Source organism: Myotis lucifugus, unplaced genomic scaffold (assembly GCF_000147115.1).
Source record: "Myotis lucifugus unplaced genomic scaffold, Myoluc2.0 scaffold_304, whole genome shotgun sequence".
NCBI lineage: Eukaryota > Metazoa > Chordata > Mammalia > Chiroptera > Vespertilionidae > Myotis > Myotis lucifugus.
Genome location: NW_005871352.1, coordinates 187,788 through 211,915, shown reverse-complemented (window position 1 = coordinate 211,915; position 24,128 = coordinate 187,788).

The following is a 24,128-nucleotide window of genomic DNA, read 5'->3' as shown; positions in this document are numbered from 1 at the left end:
CTACCACCTATGAACACTCCCTATGTTCCAATCGCTGTGCTAAGCACTTTACATAGATTATTTCAATTATTCCTTACATCAACCCTTTAAGGTGGGAGTTCTAATTACTCCTGTTTTACAGCTAGGAAACTGAGACACAGAGAAGCTAAGCAGCTTGCACAAGATCACACAGTGATGGAGCCAGGATTTGAATCCAAGCATTCCAATATCAGAACCTCATTCAGTTTTGAATGGTTCAAAGTAGGTAACCTTTGATAAGCAAGAATTAGAACGTGGAAGCAACACACGTACACAAAACCTGCAATATGTTTTGCAATGTAGCCTTCACTCACGTTGAAGGAAAATGGAAGAGTCATTAGACCATGGAGGATGCTCAGCCTGCCCAGCTGTACGTGGTGGCCCAAAAGGCAAACTTTTTTGTACCCATAAATTCATATAGGGGCCTAATAATGGAGCTTGAACTAGGGTGACCTTTAAAAATGAAATAGAAAAAAAGAGAAAAAAAGAAAAAAAATGAAATAGAAGAGCCCTGGCCAGTGTGGCTTAGTTGGTTGGGCATCATCCCAGGCACCAAGAGGTCAGGGCACATGCCGGGACACATGCAGGGGGCGGCTCATCAATGTTTCTCTCACATTCATGCTTCTCTCTCTCTCTCTCTCTCTCTCTCTCTCTCTCTCAACCTCTCTCTTTCTAAAAAGTCAATAAAAACATATTTTTTAAAAAAATGAAATAAAAGAAAACATGGAAATGGTAAACTGGCTGTCACAGTGCCATGGAAAGCATTGTCTTTCCCAGTGGGGCTGGAGTCTCTCTGCAGGCTCCTCTGCCACCACACCTTCCCCATTCAACTATCCCAATGTCACTTGCCACCATTCCTCGCACACACTTCCTCCTATACTTCCCAGACTGTATGAATGCCTCTCCCTCCTCAATCCTTTCTTTATTTGCATATTACCTCCTTCTTCAAGACCTCAACATTCATCCATCCATCACTCATACCTTCATTCAATAAACCTTTCTTGAGAATATTCTATATCCCAGGCCCTGAAGTAGATGCAGAGAGACAAAAATGAGTAGGGCATTCCCCCTACCCGCTCAAGTTGCTCACAGTCTAGAGGGGGAATTAATAAAGAGAGTCCTTTTCAGGACGTTTTATAATTATTCTCTTTTTTGTTCCCCCAGCTAGAGGAATTCTCATGTTTTGGAAACATTTATACTTCAAGTCCTTATGGGTCAAGTAATGGTTCAAAACATTAAAGCAAAACAAATACACTGTAGAGAAACAGAAAATATTTTGAATGCTATAAACCACTAAGTTTATATGACTCTATCTCTTCTGGGTTCATTTTGTGAGGAGGCAATAAAATGCTAAGTTAAAGCTCAGTTGATTTTTTCCAAACACTTGCCAAATTCTTGCCATCACATTCTACTGTGTTTCCAGGATTCAGAGTCTATGCAGTGCTTGTGAAAAGTTCAGTTGAGAAAAAAAAAAAAACTTCATTCTAGCCTGGAAATGATTTCTTTTTCATTAAATATGTGAGGTTTGGACAGGACAGCCATACATAGTGCAACAATACTTTTATCCCAGAAACATAAAGTATCAAACTATCTCATGAGAATCACAGCAGGTAGAAGACTTTTTAGAAATCTTCTGTAAAAAGGAGAAAGTTTCTCTGCTATGAATCTGAAGTCCTAGCTGGCCTTGCGTGTTCCATTGGAGATGTGAAGGCTTATCTTCCTGACTATCAGCTCCTTTGGAGCAGGAGCTGTGTCTTATTTATTTGTCTACCCATGGTCAGGAAACTGCGGCTCGCGAGCCACATGCGGCTCTTTGGCCCCTTGAGTGTGGCTCTTCCTAAGCCTTAGGAGTACCCTAATTAAGTTAATAACAATGTACCTACCTATATAGTTTAAGTTTAAAAAATTTGGCTCTCAAAAGAAATTTCAGTCATTGTACTGTTGATATTTGGCTCTGTTGACTAATGAGTTTGCCGACCACTGGTCTAGCCCAAGCACCCAGCAAAGAGCTCAGTAAGCATGTGTTATATATTGGTCAAAGTGGAAATCTGTGTCCTTCTTTGATGGCTTGTCATACTCCCTAACATTCTGGAGAATGGGGCGTTAGAGTTGTTTCTGTTTTGTTTCTTTGTTTGTTTGGGTGGGGAGCAGAAGGGGGATTGTTTTGCTTTGCTTTTGAGATATGTCTTAATCCAGTAGAGACCAGGATGAAATCAATGACCTTGTTTGTTAGGACAGCTTAGGTACTGGCCCGTTGATCATCCCACTTAATAAGTAGATCCATTGGATAATCTCATCTTCCCTGTGATCAGCTATTGAGAAAATAGTTGTATTTCCAGACTTCGTGTACATATTGCTTTGAAGTTTTGCCATTTCACTCGGGAAGTGTAACCAGGCCATTCTATGGCTCTAGACCTCACTTCTCTTCCAAGGCTGTACTAAGGCATGGGGCAACGACAAGCTTCCCACCACCCTGCTGCCACTGCAGTGTACTTTGGTCTGGATCTCCTGTGAGGTCAACTTACAAACAGGAAGTGGCTTATGAAGCCATGCCTGGTCTGAAAAACACAATACATATGTCATCTCACCTTTAAAGGAATGCAATATGTGCTGCCATGACCTTCTTCTGTTCAACTAGGCATTGACATTTGGTTCGACTTAGTGGTGAGAAATACAACAAAACTATGGGAAATTTTCCTGCCAGAGATCTTCTTAGGAATCCTGGTTGCTTTACAGGAAATTTGCATTGCCTAGCATGCATGAAATGCCCCTTTGGTACATTAGTGAGGTTGTTCAAAGCAAAATAAACACATTTATCTTGACCATATTTAGAACTTTACAATAAAAAAAGAGTAAAAAAGATAAGTTAATGAAACAGGAAATTTTTATTATTTTATTCTACACACATTTTTTACTTTCTCCCCTTTCCTATAATAACTTCTCCTTGACATAATGGGTCTCATACACTTTCAAAGGGTTTCATTTTATTATGCATTGAGTTTTACAGTGCCAGTAAATTCATTAGAAATCTTCATCCCCAGCTCTTAAAATTTGGTTATAAAGATTCAGAAAGAAACTATGACATTAAGGAGAAGCCAGTGGCTAAAGCTACAGGGTCTTTATTATGTTTGTTCATATCATAAAGTTCTTCATTTGCCAACAAAGTGGTTTCCAGTTGGGTTGTATCACTGTAGGTCCCCACTGGCTGCCTCCAGGTGTCTGTTTGGTTCTCAGTCTTCTGGTCCTTTAAATACAGTTCCTCATGTTGTGACCCAACCATAAAATTATTTTCGTTGCTACTTCATAACTGTAATGTTGCTACTGTTATGAATCGTAATGTAAATACCTGATATGCAGGATGGTCTTAGGCGACCCCTGTGAAAGGGTCGTTCAACCGCCAAAGCGGTTGCGACCCACAGGTTGAGAACCGCTGGTTTAGAAGAAGAGCTGTGGTGTTGATGCACTGAGTTCCCTTCCCACCCCCAATCCTCCATGCTTCACCCTCCATGTTCCCCACAGTGACAAGGGGCCCTTGCTGATCTGAAACAAACTTTTGGATTTTAAAATTAGGCATTTGGTGGTAAAGAAAAACATATCTTTTTTCATGCATGTTGTTAAAGTATGTCAGATAGTCAAGAGAGGTAATTTTAAAATCCCTGCTGTGCGTTGTTGTTTTCCTATCCTATGGTCGATCACAGTGAATAAAGGTGGTTCTTCTGTCTGAGGAGCTATACTATCCATGCTGAGAGTCATGGTTAGACACCTCCTGTGAACCAATTCCTCCTAAAAGTGGACCATTCCCATGGATATAGATCGATATTGGACTGATTTGTATGCTCATTTTGTTTTTCCTGATCCAGTATTGTCCTGCAAAACAAGTTACAACACCATAGCCACTCTTAGAAATAGAGTAAATTGTCATCAGATAGCCCTAGCCAGTTTGGCTCAGTGCATGCATAGAGCATTGGTCCATGGACTGAAGAGTCACAGGTTCATTTCTGGCAAGGCATGTACCTCCCTTGCAGGTTTGATCTCTATGTGGGAGGCAACCAATTGATGTGTCTCTCTCACATCAATATTCCTCTCTCTGTCTCTCCCCCTTCTTTCCACTCTTTCTAAAAATCAATGAGAAAATGTCCTCATGAGGATTAACAAAAAAATCCTTGTGAGGATTAAAAAAGCAAAATAAAATTATCAGGTACATGCAAGAAGTCTGGTGTGTTTGGCCTCTTTCCTCCAGAATTATATAAAACTAGAGGCCTAGGGTGCAAAATTTGTGCACTCAGGGGGGTGTTCCTTAGCCTGGCCTGCACCCTCTCAAAGTCTGGGAGCCCCCTGGGGAGCGGGCCTAAGCCAGCAGTCAGACATTCTTAGCACTGCCACGGAGGCAGGCGAGGCTCCTGCCATGGCTGCTGCACTCACCAGCCATGAGCCCAGCTTCTGGCTGAGCAGCACTCCCCCTGTGGGAGTGCACTGACCACCAGAGGGCAACTCCTGCATTGAGCCTCTGCCTCCTGGTGGTCAGTGTGTGCCATAGTGACCAGTCGTTCCGCTGTTTGGTCAATTTGCATATTAGCATTTTATTATATAGCATTGGTCTTTATACCTGCTTCTCCCTCCTGTTCAGGCTAGATGGTGACTCATGCACTTATTCACTCATTTACTTAATTCATACATTCATTCAAAGCATTTATTAAGAACCAATTGTTGGCCAGGACATGAGAAAAATAGAAAATAGTGAAGAGCCTTGCTATTTCCTTGGGGAGATAGGCATGAAACAATTTAACTATGATTTCTTTAAAGTATGTGAAATGTAGTTGTAATAATAACAATAGATGATATTTTCATAGCATTTACTATGCACCTGAAATTGTTCTACATGTTTCACATATATTAACGTATATATTAATTCTCACAACAATCTTGCCAAATAGTCATTATTATGGTCCCATTTCACATGTGCTGAAAGTGAGGCAGAGAGGTTAGCTAACTAGCAGCTAGTAAATAGCAGAACCAGGATTTGAATCCAGGCAGCCTGGTTTCAGAGCCCATGTATTTTATGTAGAATTAAAATATTGCAGCCTGAACTCAGGGAAGCTGTCAGTAAAAGATATGGTTCTTGAGCAACACCTTAGTGATGGTCTACGGTTTAGGCTATGAAAAGGGTGCAATTGGACTGTCTGGGAAGCAAGAATAGCGGGATTTGGAAATGAATATGGATGATAGGAGGAATGACTCTCTTGAAAAATGGCGTGAGAAAACTTTTATAGAGCACCCGGTTTAAAAGTTCAAACAGAAATCCGCGGGCAAGTATGTAAGCAAGGAATTGACTCATTCATGCATTCACATAATTACAGCGCTGGAAGGAACCTTCGCGAGCACCAACTCCAACTCGTTTTATAATTGCGGAATCTGAAGGTCCAGAGGGTGGAAGTGACTGCCAGTGTCACTTACCCAGTGGCAGAGCTAGCACAGAACAGAGCTCTCCTGGTTTGTCCCTGACCGTTGTTTCCAATATTCCAGCCACACTGGGAGAGTCACCTGGCGGAGGCATTTGGTTCAGCTTGGAAGGAAGAGACAGGATGACTTGTGAGGTTTCACTCTGAAATCCAGGTGCAGCACTAGAGGCCTGGGCTCAGCGGAGATGGTAAAATTTCCAAGAGAGGAATGAGAGAACTTGATGGATATAAATAATAAAGGGAAGGAAAGAGCCAAGGGGCCCCCAGCATAGTTTTGATAGAAATGGAGAAATCGGACAAAGTACCTCTTGGGCATAGAGATCATCAGTTCAGGTTTAGCACCTATGATGGGGGTGACCTGTTATACTTAATCCACGGGGTACAGATTGTAACATGATGTCCAGATTCCAAGGCCCTTTGCAGTTTTTCCATTAAGCCGTTGCCACCACCATCGGTGTGTGAGCAGGTCCTTGGCAAGCCTGTGAGATGAAATGCAGCTCAGTGTTGCTTTGATATCCATTGTCTCCTTCGTCCTGCTCTTGTTTGGTGGTTCCTTCTACTGCCAGTCAGCGTCATGCGCGCCCACTTCCCTCAGAGGCTGGACAGAATGGTGGCAAAGGATGTTCGCTCTGAGGGCAGACGGCCTGAGCTTAAATCCTGCTCTCCAATTCTCTACTTGTGTGATTTGAACAAATGGCTTAACTTCTTTGTGACTCAGTTTCCTCACCCATAAAAGGACACTGTGCTCAGCACTTACTTTCTAGCCATAAAGTGAGTATTTGATGAGTTAATACATGAAAAGCACTTAGAATAATACGCTCAGCAAGCAGAGTAAATGGTAGCTATGATTGTTCCTATTCCATCATTGCGCTCTGCTTCGTTACCTGGTATGACCCCAGGGCTGTTGTTGTTTTCTTTATTTCTCTATGACAGCCTGGAGAGATGGAATCCTTCCCGCCCAGGCATCCCAGCCCCTGCGGCTGCTGTTGTAGCCTTAGCAGGTGTTGTTCACCACAGGAAGCTCTCTGCTTCTCCAGTCAAGGTCATCCTGGCCCCCCTGGCTGCTCACCACGTCTGAGTCCCTGCCCAGGAAACCACCTTTCACCCTCACACACATACACACACAACCCAAGTTTGTTCCCAGGGCAGGAAATGACCCCTTTCTCTGTTTTCTTGCAAACTCACAACATAAAATTGTGTGTAGGCATCCAGCTTTTACCCAAGAACTCTCAGATTAAGTAGATCATCTTTTTCTGGATTCTGTCTAGCTAAACGTTCAAAAAGCAACTTCTCTGCTTCTGAAGCAGGGATGATAAGGAATTAAAAACAAATACTTGAGAGGCAGCTGGACCTGGGTTCAAATCCAGACCTCACATTTTCTAGCTACGTGGCTTTGGATCATATAGCACCTCTGAGTCTTGGTTTCCTCACTTATATAGAGGAATATTAATGCCTATCTTGCCTGATGTAAAGATGAAAAGCCATAACCCTTTGGAAAGCATAGTACCTGGCACACAGTAAGGGCTCAATAAACTCTGACTCTTACTATTTTTGTTATTGTTATTATTGCTGCCATGACTTCATCATCCTCCAAGTTATAACAGGTATATCTATTTCTGCATTATTAAGGAAATGACTATAAAGCCGGCCCCAATTAGGATACACCTAGTGCTTGAAAGTGTAAATATTTTTAAACAAAGTGATATCTTGGTTTTGGCTTGAGTAACTCAACCAAGTTGTTGCCGGTGATGACAGGTGATGTCCAGCATTGGAAGCCATCAGAGTAAACTGGTAGCCAAACCGTAACCTCATGGTTTTGATTTGATCTTGAATGTTGGCTGCTTAGGCTGGAGGTACCAATGGCAGAGCCACCAGCCAAGAATTTCAGTCATCTCTTTAAAGCCAGAGGATTTCGATGCCATGGGATGCTGAGGTATTGAAGAAAGAGCTCTTTGAAGAGACTGACCACTATTCTACGGTCCCAAGTTGATGTTATAATGTGATGCTACTGCCTGCCTTATTTTTTCGATATTCTTGATAAAGATATCATCAGCCACTTAGCAGGTTGGGGCTTTTTTGGTAGCTCCCTGCGGTACAGGAATCAGCTGGGCATGAAAAACACAGCTGTTGGTATTATCTGAAGCTCATTCTGAAAAGTAGAGTGAGTAGACTTCTCTAGAAATACAGTTGAAGTGGCAGTAACACCCCCAAATCCCTAGGGAGTCCTATTTATATGACACCAGATTCATGCCTGCCCCTGTCCATGAAGGTAACCATGAGGGTCCTTCCTTTAGCTACAATGATGTTCTTATTCGTCCTCTGTGCATCAACAGAATGCAGCAAGATGGAAATGAACTCCCCTGGTCCCCGGCAGCCAAGGGCTGTTTGGGTTAGAATTCTAGCAGACAATTTTTCAGGCATATTTCCTTTCTTTTTTATTATGTTCTCTGTGACTATTGTCTAGATTACTCTTCTATTTCATATCTGCTAATTTTGTTTTAGACATTTTCAAAGATGGATTTTTATTATATCCTAACAAAACAGGGAGAAATTTTAAAATTTTATAAACATGTTTATAGAATTCTACTTGATTATGTAACAAAAATTATGAATGATAAATACAGAGGCAGAAAAGCTCCCCTCTGGTGAAATATCTTCTAGGACTTCAGGAATAAACCCAAACAGAGATCATAGTTCTCCTGTTGCTTTTAAGTCAAATTTGAGAGGAGCTTAAATTTCCTAAAGCTTCTAGTACCCAACCTGCCTCCAGCCCCACACTCTGATGTGCCGCTGACTGTGCCTGTCACGTCTCTCAGTTGAAAGGATTCTGACTAATCCACGCTGTAAGGAATTAAATGGGAGGTTATAGAGACACTCACAGACTCTGTGGAAAGGTCAGAGAACCAGCCTCAGAACCCAGATAGGGAACAGAGGATGCTCACAGCCCAGCTCTCATGCTACATAAAGAGCTCAGGCACTGCCATCTCTGGGACCATGGCCAATGAACAGTACATAACACCACCACCACCGCCGCCAAAATGAGCCCTAAATTGCCCAGGCTTCTCTATGTCACACATTCCAGTATTAAAGCCCCCAATGGGAACACCAAGTTGGCCTCCCACCAAACATACAAGTGGTGATGTCCTCAAACCCAGAAAGAGGATCAGATAATGGGCAGCCCAAAGTTCACATATACTCACTTTCCCTTCCATCCCCTACTTGCTCTGAGCCTACCCTAAATTTAGTATAAAGCTTCTGTTTTGTTTTCCAAAATTTTTAAATCCTTATAATGTTATTCTTCCCATTTCACAGATGGGAAGACCAAGTATCTTAGTCAGGTTGGGCTGCTATAACAAAATGCCATAGAAAGGATGGCTTGAGCAACAAGCATTTATTTCCCACAGTTCTGGAGGCTGGGCATAAAGTCCAAGCTCAGGTGGCAGCAGATAGAGTGTCTGGTGTGGGCCTGCTTCCTGGTTTGCAGATGGCCACCTTCTTGCTGTGCTCTCACAAGGCAGAGAGAGTGCTGTCCTCCTCATCTTCTTATCCGGGCGCTAAGCCCATCGTGGGGGCTCCACCCTCATGACCTCATCTAATCCTAATGCCTCCCTAAGCCCCTGCCTCCAAAACCCATCACCTTGGGGAAGGGCTTAAAATAAGTTTTTGGTTTTTGCAGAGAGGGTTGAGTTTGTTAGATTTTGGGGGGACACAAACATTCAATTTAAGTCTTAGAGAAGTTAGGTGACTGGAGAAGGTAGTAGAAAGTATTTCAATCCTAGATTTTTGCTTCATGTATGCATTTAAAATTAATTAATTGTTGGTTTAAAATTGTTTTGTTTTGCCAATGGAATCTTTTATTTTTCCAATGAAACCTCACAAGAGATCTCAATATCCAGGGCAGATAAAAGCAGAGCTGCTCTGGCTGGAGAGTGAGGGGGAATGGAGCCCCACCTGCTCCTTTCCAACACAGAACCCCACTGAGGTTTGAAACTGCTGTTGCTTCCCTCCGTAGGAGAGGTCCCCCATCCCCAGGTCCCCAGTCCATTTCCTGTCACTACCCTCCAGCCCTGGGCCCAGGGACAGGAAGTAGCTCTGAGTTTAAATAAAGAATTAACTCTTCATAACCAAATCTGTTGGTGGCTGTGTTAAAACATGTTCCATAGAATGCTAATTCCTCAGGATATTAATAAATGACAAATGAAAACAATAAAGAAGGTTTCGTTAATGTTCAATTTCTCACCTTAGCTAAATATGTGGAAAACAATAGGTTTGTAAAAATTAGAAACTCTTTTAACCTAGAAAGAAGGGCTCTCAGAGAGTATTGTGACACTCTAAAGAGGAGGGTAGTATTCTAGAGTTTTCCAAACATTTGGCCAGAGAGCTATATTTCAAATCGCATTTCTAGGGCCTACGAACCATTTGCCTATTCTTGGAAGCAGGAGGAATTGGGTTTTACCCAGCCATTTTTCTTACAAGAATTCTTATTAAGCTTGTAAGTCCCAGAAGAAATGCTAAATTCCAAAAGATGTGGTTTATGCAGCAGCATTTCTCTGTAAGTTAGAGGCATAGGCAGTGTTGCTCAGTGCACTCAGAAAAAGCCCAGGCCTGGATTCTCTCAGGATAATCACAACATTCACTACAACTCTCTCATTCAAAGAGGTCCATACAGTTCAATGATGATAGGCAGTGAGGTAAAGGGAAATTTGCTTCCACACTCTTTTTTTATCACTCACTCTTTTTTCCCCAGTCATTCTTTTTCCCATTTTTTTCACACTCACTCTTTTTTTCCCTTTTTTTTCACACACACGCTCTTCTTGAATCCTAGTGATTATGTAGTTACCCCTCCAGGGAAGTTGTGGTGTCTCCAAAGATCTGATCTTAATGCAGCAAGGAACCAAAATTCCGGAGCCGGAATGGGTTAGCCAGGTGGAAGGCATCGCGCTGCCCAGGGCAGTCTGTTCCAGGCGGACAGCTGTAACTTACCACGTGACTCTGTCCAACGCAAACCTGTAGCCTGATTTATAAACATCTCACCATCCCCAACTGCCTTTTGCCTCAAATGAAACCTGCTCAGCCTGGAATCCAATCAATCCTCAACTGCATCTTTGTCTCACCAATTCGCGTCTCACTTTAAATTAATCGCTTACCCAATGTGAGCCCCAGAGCTTTATTTTTAGTATAAAATTAGAGTAATCCTAAGTGTTCCGTCTGGTCTGAGGGTTGTGGTGAGAATCAATCATGCTGATCAGGACCAAGACCAGCCCACACTGCCCCTGTGTGCTAACCAGGAAAGGCACCCTAGGAGCGTGCAGCCTGCTGGCTCAGGCTCGGCTAGTGGCAGAGGCTAGATTTCAGCCCCTGACATTTCAGAAGCCTGGTGTCACCTGCCCAACTGCACACCTGGTATCAATAGATACAAACAAACGATGTAAACTGGAAAGTGGTTTCGTCAGGCAGGGTGTTGTGGAGCAGTCGGGGCAAGACCACGTCGATCTGCGTTTTATTGCTGGCTCTGCCACACCACTGTGTGACCTGGCAAAACTCAGTGAAACTTTCTCCACTGATTTTTAGAGAGAATGGAAGGGAGGGAGGGAGGGAGGGAGAAAGAGAGAGAGAGAGAGAGAGAGAGAGAGGGAGAGGGAGAGGGAGAGAGAGAGAGAGAGAGAGAGAGAGAGAGAGAGAGAGAGAGAGAAAGAGAAAGAGAGAGAGAGAGAACATCGATGTGAGAGAGACACATCAATTGGTTGCCTCCTGCACGTGCCCCTACCAGGGTCAAGGATGGAACCTGCAATTGAGGTACATGCCCTTGATTGGGAATCGAACCTGAGACCCTTTGGGCCTTGGGCGGATGCTCTAACCACTGAGAACCCAGCCACAGCGCAAATAATTTTTTAAAAGTACATATGTTCAGACAGTCCAGGCTTTGCACAAGCTGCATGAATTCAATATGCATGAATTTCAGTTACCATGTGTTATTTACATAACAGAAGTCACTCAACCCCACAATTCAAATTTCAATTACCCTAATACTGTAACTATGAGTAATTGCATAAAGTAAAACTTCATTGCTAGCAATTCAGTCCACAAATCACTATGTCATTGACAGGTGCAGTCACATTACCTCCTTCCAAGTTTGTCATTGGTCACTGAACTGAGTAACAACAGATGTTATTTGCAAACAGCAAAAGTATGTAGTTGTGTTGCCTCCTTGTCTCCCAGTGATAAACTCACATGGCATTTTTTAAAAACTGGGAAGAGTGAAAAGTGATAACGGTAGAAGTAAACTTAGAATTGATGTAAATGGAATTGTAGAAAAATGATTGACCGTGGGGTGTTGACACTTCTGCCATGTGAGGGACCCTAAATATGAACCCAGAGGAATCTGGGAAAGGTGAAACTGACATAAATGAGGAAAGTGGCTGTGATGGAAAGGATAGAAATGTCCCAAGAGTGATTCTGGGGGGAAAAATGACATGAAAGGAGCTCTCAAAGATAGTTCACATCATTGGACGTGCAAAGGCCCTGCCAGTGTGGTTCAATTGGTTGAGTGTTGTCCTGTGCACCAAAAGGTCGCAGGTTCGATTCCTGGTCAGAGCAAATGCCCAGGTTATGGGCTTGATCCCTGGTAGGGGGTGTGCAGGAGGCAACTGATAGATGTTTCACATAGATGTTCCTCTCTCCCTCTCAAAATCGATAAAAACATTTTAAAATTCATATAAATAAATGTAGTTTCAATAGAAAAATAAATAAAGAACAAAGAATAAAATGTTGGAAGCTGACTTAAATTTAGAAAGGAGTATGACAGGTTGCCAAGGCCTGGAAGAAAATGATTGCTCCATTTCATAATTTACACAATGAAAACTAGGCAAGCACCATGCAAAATACTTTTAACTTTTTACCAAGAAATGAAGCACTTTAATTCTTAGTGTTTCTACTATTTTAAACTACAGAGTGCTAAATATTAATTTTACAATGTCCTATTTCCCTACACATATATATAACCAATAGTAAGAGGTTTTTACTCTTTTGACAAAAAACTTTGAAGGTCACAGAATAATTGAATTTTCCCCATTGATTATTAAAATGACTTTGCATGGTTTCAACGTGCATGGTCATTTTACTGCCGCTCACTCTCACGCACTGTGACAACTGCTGGTATTTTATCTCCATAGAAAAAAATGACTAGATGAAAATACACCAAAAAGTTAATGTAGGTATTAAAATTACAGCTGATTTTCCTCTGAAATTTTTATTTTTTATTTTTTTAAATATATTTTTATTGATTTCAGAAAGGAAGGGAGAGGGAGAGAGAGAGATAGATATATCAATGATGAGAGAGAATCATTGCTAGGCTGCCTCCTGCACACCCCACAATGGGATCAAGCCCACAACCCCGGGCATGTGCCCTTGACCGGAATCAAACCTGGGACTCTTCAGTCCGCAGGCTGACACTCTATCCACTGAGCCAAACCGGCTAGGGCTTCCTCTGAAATTATTAATACTTTCTCGTTGTTCTGCAGTTAACACACATGCATTTATAATCAGAGAAGAAATTACCAAAAAACTTGGCTTAAAATTCAGCTCCATTGGGAGTGTAAGGTATCTTTGATGGGCCCACTCTGTTCTTGGCTCAGCCAAAATATAATTAAGATGCCTCATTGCTGGTATATAATTCTATACAGGCATCTGGGTTATTATCTGTGATTTTTTTAACGATCCCAATGCGATAGAAATTTCTAATGTATAGAGAGTGTATTTAATGCCTCCCATCCCTGGAGTACCTATATGTGATCTGTATACTAGTACATAAGTGGTCAATAAATATTTCTAACCCATCTCCCCAAAACCTGCCACCAGTTGCTGGGGAAAATTATACCCAAAGAAGCAAAGAACACATTCGATGATGTTTGAACACATTTTAAACTTCATATAAAATTCTTTAGATGTGCTACTCATTTCATTAAAAATTAAATTCTCCTAACAACACAATAGTTAAGAACATAGAGGCTCCTAAATCATGATGGTTACATCTTGGGTTTCCATAGTAACTGTAATTCAACCTTAGAGTCTTGACACATTTCATTGGGTTATAGCAAATGGGGTTAATTTTTTAATTTATTTATACATATAAAAGCAAAGTTATGATTGTTATGAAAATCACAATTTCTATTTCTTAAATGTTGTTTGTGAAAAAGTAACCATATCTCACAAACAATGTTTTAAAAATGTATGTTGTTAGTTGAAAATATATGAAGTGCAATGAAAGACAAAAATCTGTGCATTCCTCATTGTAGCCCCTGACTGTTTACAGACTCACCCTCCCGATCAGCTTGGGCGCTGAGGAGTGTCAGCAGAGAAGGCAGGTGGATAATGCCATTTTCGTCACTTAATTTAGTGCACAATGCACTTGGTGGTTTTTACCTAAACCTCCTTCTTATTTCTCATGGTATCCCGATAAGTTACATTTCAGTGCATTGTGGTCAGCGTATTGGGACATGGCTGAGGCGGGTGTCACCACAGCTCTGCCTGGGGTGGGGTGGGGGCGGGATTGGGAGTGACCTGGGCCAGTGGTCGGCAAACTGCGGCTCAGCAAACCACGGCTCGCGAGCCACATGCGGCTCTTTGGCCCCTTCAGTGTGGCTCTTCCACAAAATACCAGCTCTTCCACAAAATACTGACTTGTGCGCATGGGCCACGAAGTTTCAATCGCTCTGTACGTGCACGCCCGCACGTGGTATTTTGTGGAAGAGCCACACTGAAGGGGCCAAAGAGCTGCATGTGGCTCGAGAGCCGCGGTTTGCCGACCACAGACCTGGGCCCAGGAGCGGAGGCAGAGGGGCTCTCTCAAGCTGCCAGGCAACAGCTCGGATTCTCCCTTCTGGCCGAGAGAAGGTTTCTGTAGTGTAGCCGTAAGCCAGCCGAAGAAACACTCCGTCTTCCTTTTGATACTTTATCATTCACCTTTCCTGGAAGAATGTGAACAAGTGAGAGCAAAGGCAAACAAATTCTCATTTCTAAATGTATCTAGAATTTTTGGCCCCCACTGCTACCCCTAGCCTTTCTAATAAACATCCCCCTCCTTCCAGGCCTTCTAAGTTGTACCTGTCAAAACTGGGACCTGAATGACCGTTGACAGGATTGTGTCAGTGCCAGCTGACAGGTGGCTGCTGCCCATAACCTCGTGTGTCTCTCGAGGGTCTGTCGTCAGGACCCTGCCTCAGCCAGGAGGGGCTGCAGTCAGCACATACATGTTCCAGGCAGTGAAGTCCTGCTTCTATCGGCAAATCCAGTTGCTCTGCTTCTATCTGCCCTGCTGGGTCTTGTGCGCTTCGTTCCCAAAGAGAATACTCGAGGTAAAACCCGACTCCCACTTCGTAATGATACACTTGATGGATATTTTAAGTACAAAACTGAGGACGGCAATTTGAAATGTTTCATGTACATTTATAAAGCCTACCCTCTATCTCAATGACATTTCCGTTCCCTCTTCCTGAGAATCAAATCCCCATACCTTCTGAACCAAAGATGGGGCCAATGGCCTGGCATACACAGGTATGCTTTGGGGGACAGCAAAATAGGGTGCATGGAGTGGAGACACCAGAGCGAAGTGTTGATGGGTGAACTTGGGGAATTTCTTGGACCTGGTTCGGAGACTTACTAAGAACAGGAAATGAATGCCTGTTTAATCCTCTTCCACAGCAGGAGTCCAACTCCCAGAACCCTTGGAAACGGGAAATAGGTCAGGAAGTCCCTGCTATTTACACGTGATAGGCTTTGGTCAGAGCTGTTAAGCAAAAGCAAAATTGACTGCTTTGAAGTTTCATTCCTTCCTTTGGAGAAAGTGCTGTCAGGGAAACTGCTAGACCTTGTGAGGAAGAGAAAGAGCTGAATGATACACTGTTGGGTTAAGTCTGAATAATCTGGAGTCGACAGAAGAGCAAGGGAGCCCTGGACTGCATGGGAAACCCTAAGAGGGAGTTTGGGGAGATTCTTGCAGCCTTGGTATTCCCATCCCCTTTTTCTCTCCGGAGTCCACATGGACCAAGGAACCAGGATTCTGGAAAAGGCAGACCAAGTAGACACTTATAAACTACGACTTGAGAGTTTCTGAAAGACCTATCTTGCCAAAGCTACATCAGTCCCCTCACTCTGAGGCCTGAAATTCCACCTTTTAAGTCCCAGTGGTAGGCCCAGGCCTTATTGCCAGAAGATCCTTTTGAAGTCACATTTGTTCCTTGGAAATGTCATATATTACTAGATCCCATTTCTCCAAATTAGTTTATAGACTACTTTAACTTTCTCTTCAGAGAGACTAGGGAATAGAATACTCTGGGATAATGGAACAGGAGACTGGTACATTTTGATTATATTAGAAAGGCTGAGCACAAAACCTGCTACCAGGGTGAACAGGAAAATGAAAGGGCCTTTGCCAGCATGGAGATTCACCCAGGAGTGAACAGTTAAAAAGAGGAGGAATATTTAGAGAGGCGGGCACAGGGTGAGCCCTGGCAGCATCCAATCCAGCTGCACCTGCCAAATCAAAGAAGGCAAGCGGGAGGCCCCCTGCTTTGTAGAAAAGGCCATTAATCAGGGTGAGTTGGAGATAATACTGTAGATCAGTTACATGTACAGAAAAGCTCTGCCTGGCCGGCGTTACTCAGCGGTTGAGCATTGACCCAGGAACCAGGAGGTCACAGTCCGATTCCCGGTCAGGGCACATGCTCAAGTTGTGGTTTCAATCCCCAGTCGGCGTGCAGGAGGCAGCCGGTCGATGATGTTTCTCTTTCATCAATGTTTCTCTCTATATATCCCTCTCCCTTCCTCTCGCTCTCTATAAAAATCAATAAAAACATATATTTTTTAAAAAATTAAAGAATAGAAAGAACTAACTTTTCTAATTGGTTTAGACCATGGCTCACTAAAACTTTCCCATAAACATTTGCTTTCCTTAGAGTCTCGGACAGTCATGGGCCTTCGCCTTTCTGATTTCATTTTAATACTAAAATATTGCCAGTAATTAATTAATGGTCCTTGAATGTGAATGAAGTGTAAGTTCCACGAACTTGCATTTATAATTCCCCTTTATTTGGAGTTTGCAGAATTGTGTGTGTCTTTTGGTTTGCACATGTGAAGAATGTTTTACTTCTACTGGCGTTGAAATCACAGCCGCCCGCTATTTTCTGTAGCTATGAAATATTACGTCTCACCGCGTGCAGAACTAATGTTCTTACTGGTGTGCCTCTCTCGCCCTTTTGATGGAAAGGCAGCAGCAGCAAGAGGCTTGAGACTGAGAGTTGCCTGTTATTTTTATGTTTTCTTTTGTCACAGTGATTCTCAGCCCACACCTCACATTTCACATCAGATGGAACGAGGCAGCTTTTTCAAACTGTGGTGCTCCCAGGGAGAGAGCCTGGTGTGTGTGTGCGCGTGTGTGTGTGTGTGTGTGTGTGTGTGTGTGTGTGTTTAATTCTATAGGGAACCTGATGCATGATGCAGAGATGCCGAGCCAGAATCAAAAATTCACCTCTTTAACTTCAGTGAATATTTGCAAATCGCTTAAGTCTGGGGTTGGGAGGTGATTTCAACCTCTGTGTGAACTGATACTTCCTGTGGAAGACCCTGCAAATGATCAGACCAAACTGTTTTATATGCGCTCCTCTCTGCCTGATTGTTTCTCCTGTTGCTCACGTGAGGGGGAGATGTGGATGCCGCGATGCTGACTTTTTAAACACACTGCTGTATACAAGGGTGGAATTGTTTTGCGCCCTGAGGGCGGTGACCTGAGCTGTGGCCCAGCCCCACGGCTCATGGTTAAGCAGTGACGCCTTTGTGGCTTGTGAACACGGCTTGCCATGTGGGCATGTTGGTGGATGGGAGAGTCACCCTGCGCAGAGCCCCACCACCCTGGGTCAAAAGTTCATGGTCCCAGCCCTAACCGGTTTGGCTCAGTGGATAGAGCATTGGCCTACGGGCTGAAGGGTCCCAGGTTAGATTCCGGTCAAGGGCATGTGCCTTGGTTGCAGGCACATCCCCATTTGGGGGTGTGCAGGAGGCAGCTGATCAATGTTTCTCTCTCATTGATGTTTCTAATTCTCTATCCCTCTCCCTTCCTCTCTGTAAAAAATCAATAAAATATATTAAAAAAAAAAAAAAGTTCATGGTCCCAGAAAGGGTGATGGTAGAGCAGAGGCTGGATGGAAACTTCCTTTCACACAGGAGAATGCAGGGAAGCATGTGCCTCCGGTTCTGGGCCCCCAGGGGGGGCTCGGATTTCTTGCTCTGTCGTTGCAGGTTTGAGCACTACACAGATGCTTTCCTCCCCGGGAAATGCTGCACAGCGTTTGACTGGCACGTACCCATTCCTTTCTAAGATATGCATTTACTACAGCCACTGAGCCTAATTGCAGTGTATAAAAGGGGGCATTGGTTCTCGAAATGACGTAGCCCACAGCGTGCAGTCAGGCATCTTCCCTGGCATGTGTAAGCACTGCAACAGATGTTGTCTGCTGTGTGCCATGAGCTAGGGGAGGGAGGAGCATAGAGAGAAGTCAGACCTGCACCAGATCCCGGAGTGCTTTCCTCAGATGAGGGGGATGCATGTGCCCTGGACCAGGAGGGGGAAGGAGGACTTAGATAATGCCAGTCTTGGGGGAGGGGCCAGGTGGGGTGGCTTTCTTGGCAAAGGGAATAGGGGAGAGCAGGAGCATGAGACAGAAGACCTAGGACGTAAACAGCAAATATGGCTAGAATGTGGACTATGGAAAGGGGAATGACACCCTCTCACACCTTCCGGAGGGCCATCTTGGCTGTTACTGAACCTCTCTTCGCCTCACCTTCTTCATCTGTAAAATGGAGATAATCGTGCCTACTTCATGAGACTGTGTGAGAAACAAGTTAATATACCTTCAAATACTCAGAACATTCCTTGGTACAGAGTAAATGTTCTATAAATGCTAGATCTGAGTTATTAATGAAGGGGGTAATAAGAAAGATTTCCAGACTGGTAGAGCTCTAAGATCCTTCTAATTCTAAGGACCCAGCGTGCAAGGCTGCTGTAAGTTTTGTGTGGGCTCTGAAGGAAGAGGCCAGCTTCCCAAAGCCACCATCCCATTGAACCTGGGGAAAACTGGGGAGCACAGTGTGGGAGAGACAGAGGCCTGGAAACAAAGATGGCTCTGGAAACAGATGGCTGCTGCTCCTCACTGCTCCTGTTAACAGTGACATGGAGTTTGGAGAACAGGAAAGAAGCCCTTTACGCCATTCCCTTCCCTCCAGTGGAAAACTCCCTATTTTGAATTTCTGACCACTCTTTCTTTTTTTTCAATAAAGGATTGAAAATCCTTCATTTCAATCCTTTATGGAAAAAAAAAGAGTGAGAGAAAAACAGTTTAGTTGTAGAGGGGAGGAAAAAGAAAAAGAAAAACCATCAAACCAAAACAAACAGAAATCAACATTATAATCTGTAACCACAACACAGAAAGTGACTCCAAGAACCCAACCTCATCTATCCCTTCATGCCGACCTCAGAAGCCCACAGAGTCTGCCTGAGAACTAAGGAGACAGGTTGTCAAGGTGCGAGGCGGGAGTCAGCATCGCTTGCTTGTTGTCATATTTCATCGTCTTACTCTTTTTTTATTACTGTGGGGACATGTGTACACAAGGTTATATATTTTGGGCGGACAGCACTATAATTCAGTATTTGTACATTCTACATAATGCGCACCACTGTAAGCCTAGGTATCCTCCATCACCATGCAGCACGTCCCCGTCACCCATTCCCTTCTAAGGCAGGAACAGGCGTTCCCTGGGTCTCTGTTCTTCGAGCTTGGTAGTCAGGCTCTGAATGATAAATGACCTCCCAAGTAAAATTCTCTTTGTTCAATCTGACACAAACACCCTGGAGAACCTGTCACTTCTCTGGTGTTTCATCTCGGAGTGATGTTTCCATCTCAGAGTCTTCAGGCTTGAGAGAGGGAGCTAGAAGTCATGGTCACCATTTCAGCTCTCATGGCCAGCCTAATCTCTAGCCATCACATAGATTCCCGACTAGTTTCACTAAACATCAACAACAACAAACAAACAAGTTGCCCTGGCCTGTGTGGCTCAGCTGGTTAAAGCATCATCCTGTGTACCAGAAGGTTGCTGGTTCGATTCTACCAATCAATGTTTCGCTCTCCCTTCCTCCCACTCTAAAATTTAAAAAATAATAATAAAAAACAAGCTGTCAGAAAACTTGAAATCCCAAATCTGAGACCCCTGTGCTTCATAAAGTCAAAGTGATGTTGTTACGGTTCTAATTTTTTAAAATTATTGCACTCTCACTTTTTCTCTAGTTAAGGTATAATAAACAAGACAGTTTGGTTATATTGTTTCCCCTTTCTTACCAGTTCAGAGCTCTCCTTTGCATTCCCAAAGGGAATGAGTTACTGGAACACAGACAGAGTTATTATAGTGAATAGCAGAATAAAATATCTGAAGCTCGGGAACTCAATTGTTTGCTTCATTCAGTAACATAGTATTTCAGAAGAGCACCAATAATTGGGACATTTATTGATCGATAGGGATCTGGAGTACTCCCTTGTCGTTGCTATCTTACCTCCATTTGGCTCTTGCAGAGCTCTGTAACCAAGGTGAGAAAGGCTAGAAACAGATGTAGAATTACAACGACCAAAGGCAGACGAGTTCACTGTGGCATTTGGCCACCAAACTGAGGGTCTTTCTTCACAGCTCCTGACACATCCGTTTGTAAAGGAGGTTGATAATAGCCTCATAGCTACACTCCCAGTTACAGCTAAATAACAATTTCCATGATAAGCTTTGATTTTTTGTGCAATTCAGAATTTAAGACAGCAATTTTATCTACAGTGTCTAAGCTTACAATTTATATTTGGCTTTCTCAAAGAAAGTTGTACCTATTTAACTTTGCCTGACAATATGAGAGAAATATGTTCTTGAAAGTACAGGTTTTAATTAGCTAGGCAATTGCCTTTCTCTGAACCATCAAACGCTGGCCATTGCCAAAGTCAGGGAGACACGTGAAGTAGAATAATAGTCAGATAGAGGAAGGCAATATCAGGGCTTACAGCAATCAGCTATAGCCAATAGCCTGGGTTAGTCATATGCACATTATTTTATATCCTATTAGCACTTGTCATTGGAATGAAAATTGAGTGATTTAAAAAAAGGGGAGTGGGGGATATCTGGGCAGCCATTTTTAAATTTAGAGGGAAGGTGTATTTTCCACCATTGACTTTCAGAAGCAGTCAGATGCCTAGATGTTGACTTTCAAGCTGCCTCTCCTAGCATTGGGGCTTTCCTGCCATTTCCTGGGCAGACCCCTTCACCAGCCTCCCCTGTGCCCTGAGTAGAGCTCAGCTCCAGCTGTTGGAGCCTCTGGCCAGGGTTGGGTGGGTGACAAGTACACAATACTGCAAGGGAAAACTGCTGTCATATAGCTCCTTAAGCTTGTGTTTTAATATCTTTCAGGAAAGAAGAATCTTGTGTCTTAAGTCTGGGTAACCTGCCTTCTTCCACCTCTTTAGTGAGAAGAGACCACATCAACACATGTTGCCCTATTTCTCTTTACTTATCCAATGGTGGCCTTCAAGTTGGTGGTGGAACTCCCAGGCTCAGTCCCTACAGGGCTCATGAGTGCATTTGTTTGCAGTTTTACAAATTTCTGGAAATCTAGTGAAATGTTCAAGCATGGCCTCCAAGCTTGGGTTGCTGCTTAATAAAAAAGAAATTATTTTTACAAACTGTTTATGCATACAATAGCACAAGTAAAACCATAAAGTAGGGCCCAGCCAATGTGGCTCAGTGTTTGAGTGTCGACCTATGAACCGGGAAGTCATGGTTTGATTCCTGATCAGAGCACATGCCCAGGTTGCAGGCTTGATTTCCAGTAGGGGGCATAATACAGGAGGCAGCCAAACAATGGTCCTCTCTCATCATTGATGTTTCTATATCTCTCTCCCTCTCTGAAATCAATAAAAATATATATTTTTTTAAAAACACACCATAAGTATGGACTCTGACAAGATCAAAGCCTTGAGCCCCTGAGGAAGTTGTGAAGCCACGATTTACAAAAGGCAGAGGGCAAGGTCCTGTGTCCACCAATGTACAGAGAAATGCTCTCAAATGCCTGGGCTTGATACCATTGGTCAATTCTAATGATCTCCAACATAGCTTAGCCATTTAATTTATTTATCACTTTCTCAGCAGTTAATAGCCTCTGATTTTAAGCTTTAATTTTCTTTGTCCTGCCTCCCCACTTGAGTAGTAAGCACCCAGTAGACAGCTCATCTCAGCCTTCCTGCCAATCTCATAACACCAAAACCAACCTCCTGAATGAAGAACCAGATATCCCACTACTCAAAAATGTCTTCGTCAACATCCAGTTAGCTACAATCTGTGCATATTCTTGGGGTCAGAAACCAAGCCTTTTAAATGTAAATTCCACCCTGACTGGTGTGGCTCAGTGGTTGAGTGTCAACCTAGGAACAAGGAGATCAAGGTTTGATTCCTGGTCAGGGCACATGCTCGGGGTTGCAGGCTTGATCCCCAGTAGGGGGTGTGCAGGAGGCAGCCAATTAATTTTTCTCTCTCATCAATGTTTGTATCTCTTCCTTCTCCCTCTCTCTTCCTCTCTCTCTAAAAAGCATTTTTAAAATACTATTTTCTGACACGGAAATTATGCAAAATTCAAATTTTAGTGTCTCTAAAAAGTTTTGTTGACACACAGTCATGCCAAGTCATTTATAGATCAGCTGTGGCTGCTCTCAGGCTGTGATGGCAGAGTCTACCAGCTTCAATGAGACCATGTGGCTTGCAAAGCTAACAAATTTATTTCCTGCCCCTTTGCAAGAAAAGTCTGTAGATTCCTGGTTTAGAGTACAGGCTATTTTTATTTGTTTCTTTTTGGCTTTAATAATTTAGGGTGAACAGCTTTTACCATTCATAAAATGAGCAAGCAATATTTTTTGAAAAAATGTTAGCATGTACAGATAGTTACAGGGGTGTTTATCTCAAAATTGTTAAAACACATGCACACACACCTACATACCCCATGAGGAGTTGGTTAACCAAAGGCTGTAGAACTATTTATTGGCACAGAAGTGTATTTTTAATATGAACTCTTTGTATAGCATAAACCCATAAAAAAGTTCCAATCAAAAATATCCTCAAAGATTCATAAAAAAATTTAGACATGTTATATGAGTGGTGGGGTAGCAAGTGGTTTGTTTCTTTTTGCTTCTCTATATTTCCTAAATGGTTTTCATTGAAAAAATACTACTTTTATAAAAAAGAAAAATATATAATGAAAAACTCTTTTTCCTCTGGTACTAGACATGGATAGGAAAACAGAGCAAAATCATAATACATTGGGCATGATCCATCCTTCCCTGGGGGAAGGGGGAAGAGAAATTCTCCAGGGAGATAATGGAACAAAGGCCTCAGCATGAAACTCCTTGGGGGGCGGGAGGGGATCAGAAACCAAGCCTGTCAGCCACTAGTTATATCATCTGGAGGGAACTGCTCGCTCTCTCTAAGCCTTGGTTTTCCAAGTTCTCAAGTAAAGAAAAGAACGTCCTTCTAGGACTTCTTAAAGCATTAAATAAAATCATGCTTACAAAACAACTAACAACTCGAGTGATGACAGACTCTTTTTTTCTCTTGGGAAAAAAGTGTCCCTAAAGTGAAATGCATGGAGAGGAGAGCAGGGGAAAGTGAGTGAGTGAACAGGAGGGCAGCGAGGGGATGAGAATGCCACCCCCCTGGAGGCCGGGGAAATGGAGTGGTTCATTCATTGGTGTTGTCCTTTGGTCAGGAAACTTCCATCACTACCCACAGCAGTTGGGGACAGCTAGATTTCTGGGGGAGAGAGGGTCAGGATATCTGTGTATGTATGTGTGATGGTGTGGGTCTTAGGGAAAAATGGTTCCAACAGTTCATTTAGTTCAACAGTTTCAAGTGTCTGTCATGTGAAAAGCACTGGGCATCCTAAGATGCACAAGACACTCCCAGCTCCAAAGCAAGCTCCAGCCCCTCATGCTGGGGTTAGGGAGCTGACTTTGGGGAGAGTCATTGTGTGTCCAGCACACTTTCCAGTTCAGGCAATTAGCATTCACAGAATGCTTGCACGCTAAGGGTTAGTAAGAAAGAATACTATTACTAGAATACTGTTAAAATAATCATGTTTTGAAGAAATGGTTGGATATGATTGGGTCAGGATAAAAAGAGCCACTGAAAATTCTAAAGATTTTAGGGGACTGGATACTAAGAGCCTAAAAGAGGTGAAGAGTCTATGGCTCATGGTATTTATTTCAACCAACACCAAAGAGCAGCCCTTGGGTAGGATACTGCTAAGTAGAAACTACCATGAGCCATATTCTCGTTCTCCTTGTCCTTTGTGTTTTCCAGGGAATACTGCTCTAAATACACCTTTACACTCTCCCAGGTTCTCTCCATATTTATACATTCCTGGACATGCTTAATATTAACACTGGCATGTGGATATGGTTCGGTTCTTGATATTATATCCTTGAAGTGTCAATGGTCAATGTGAGCTGCCAACTCAAGATAGATGAGGGTTAAAACAAAACAGAAATCAACCCAAACCACAACCATTTTCTCACGAAGTTCACTGTA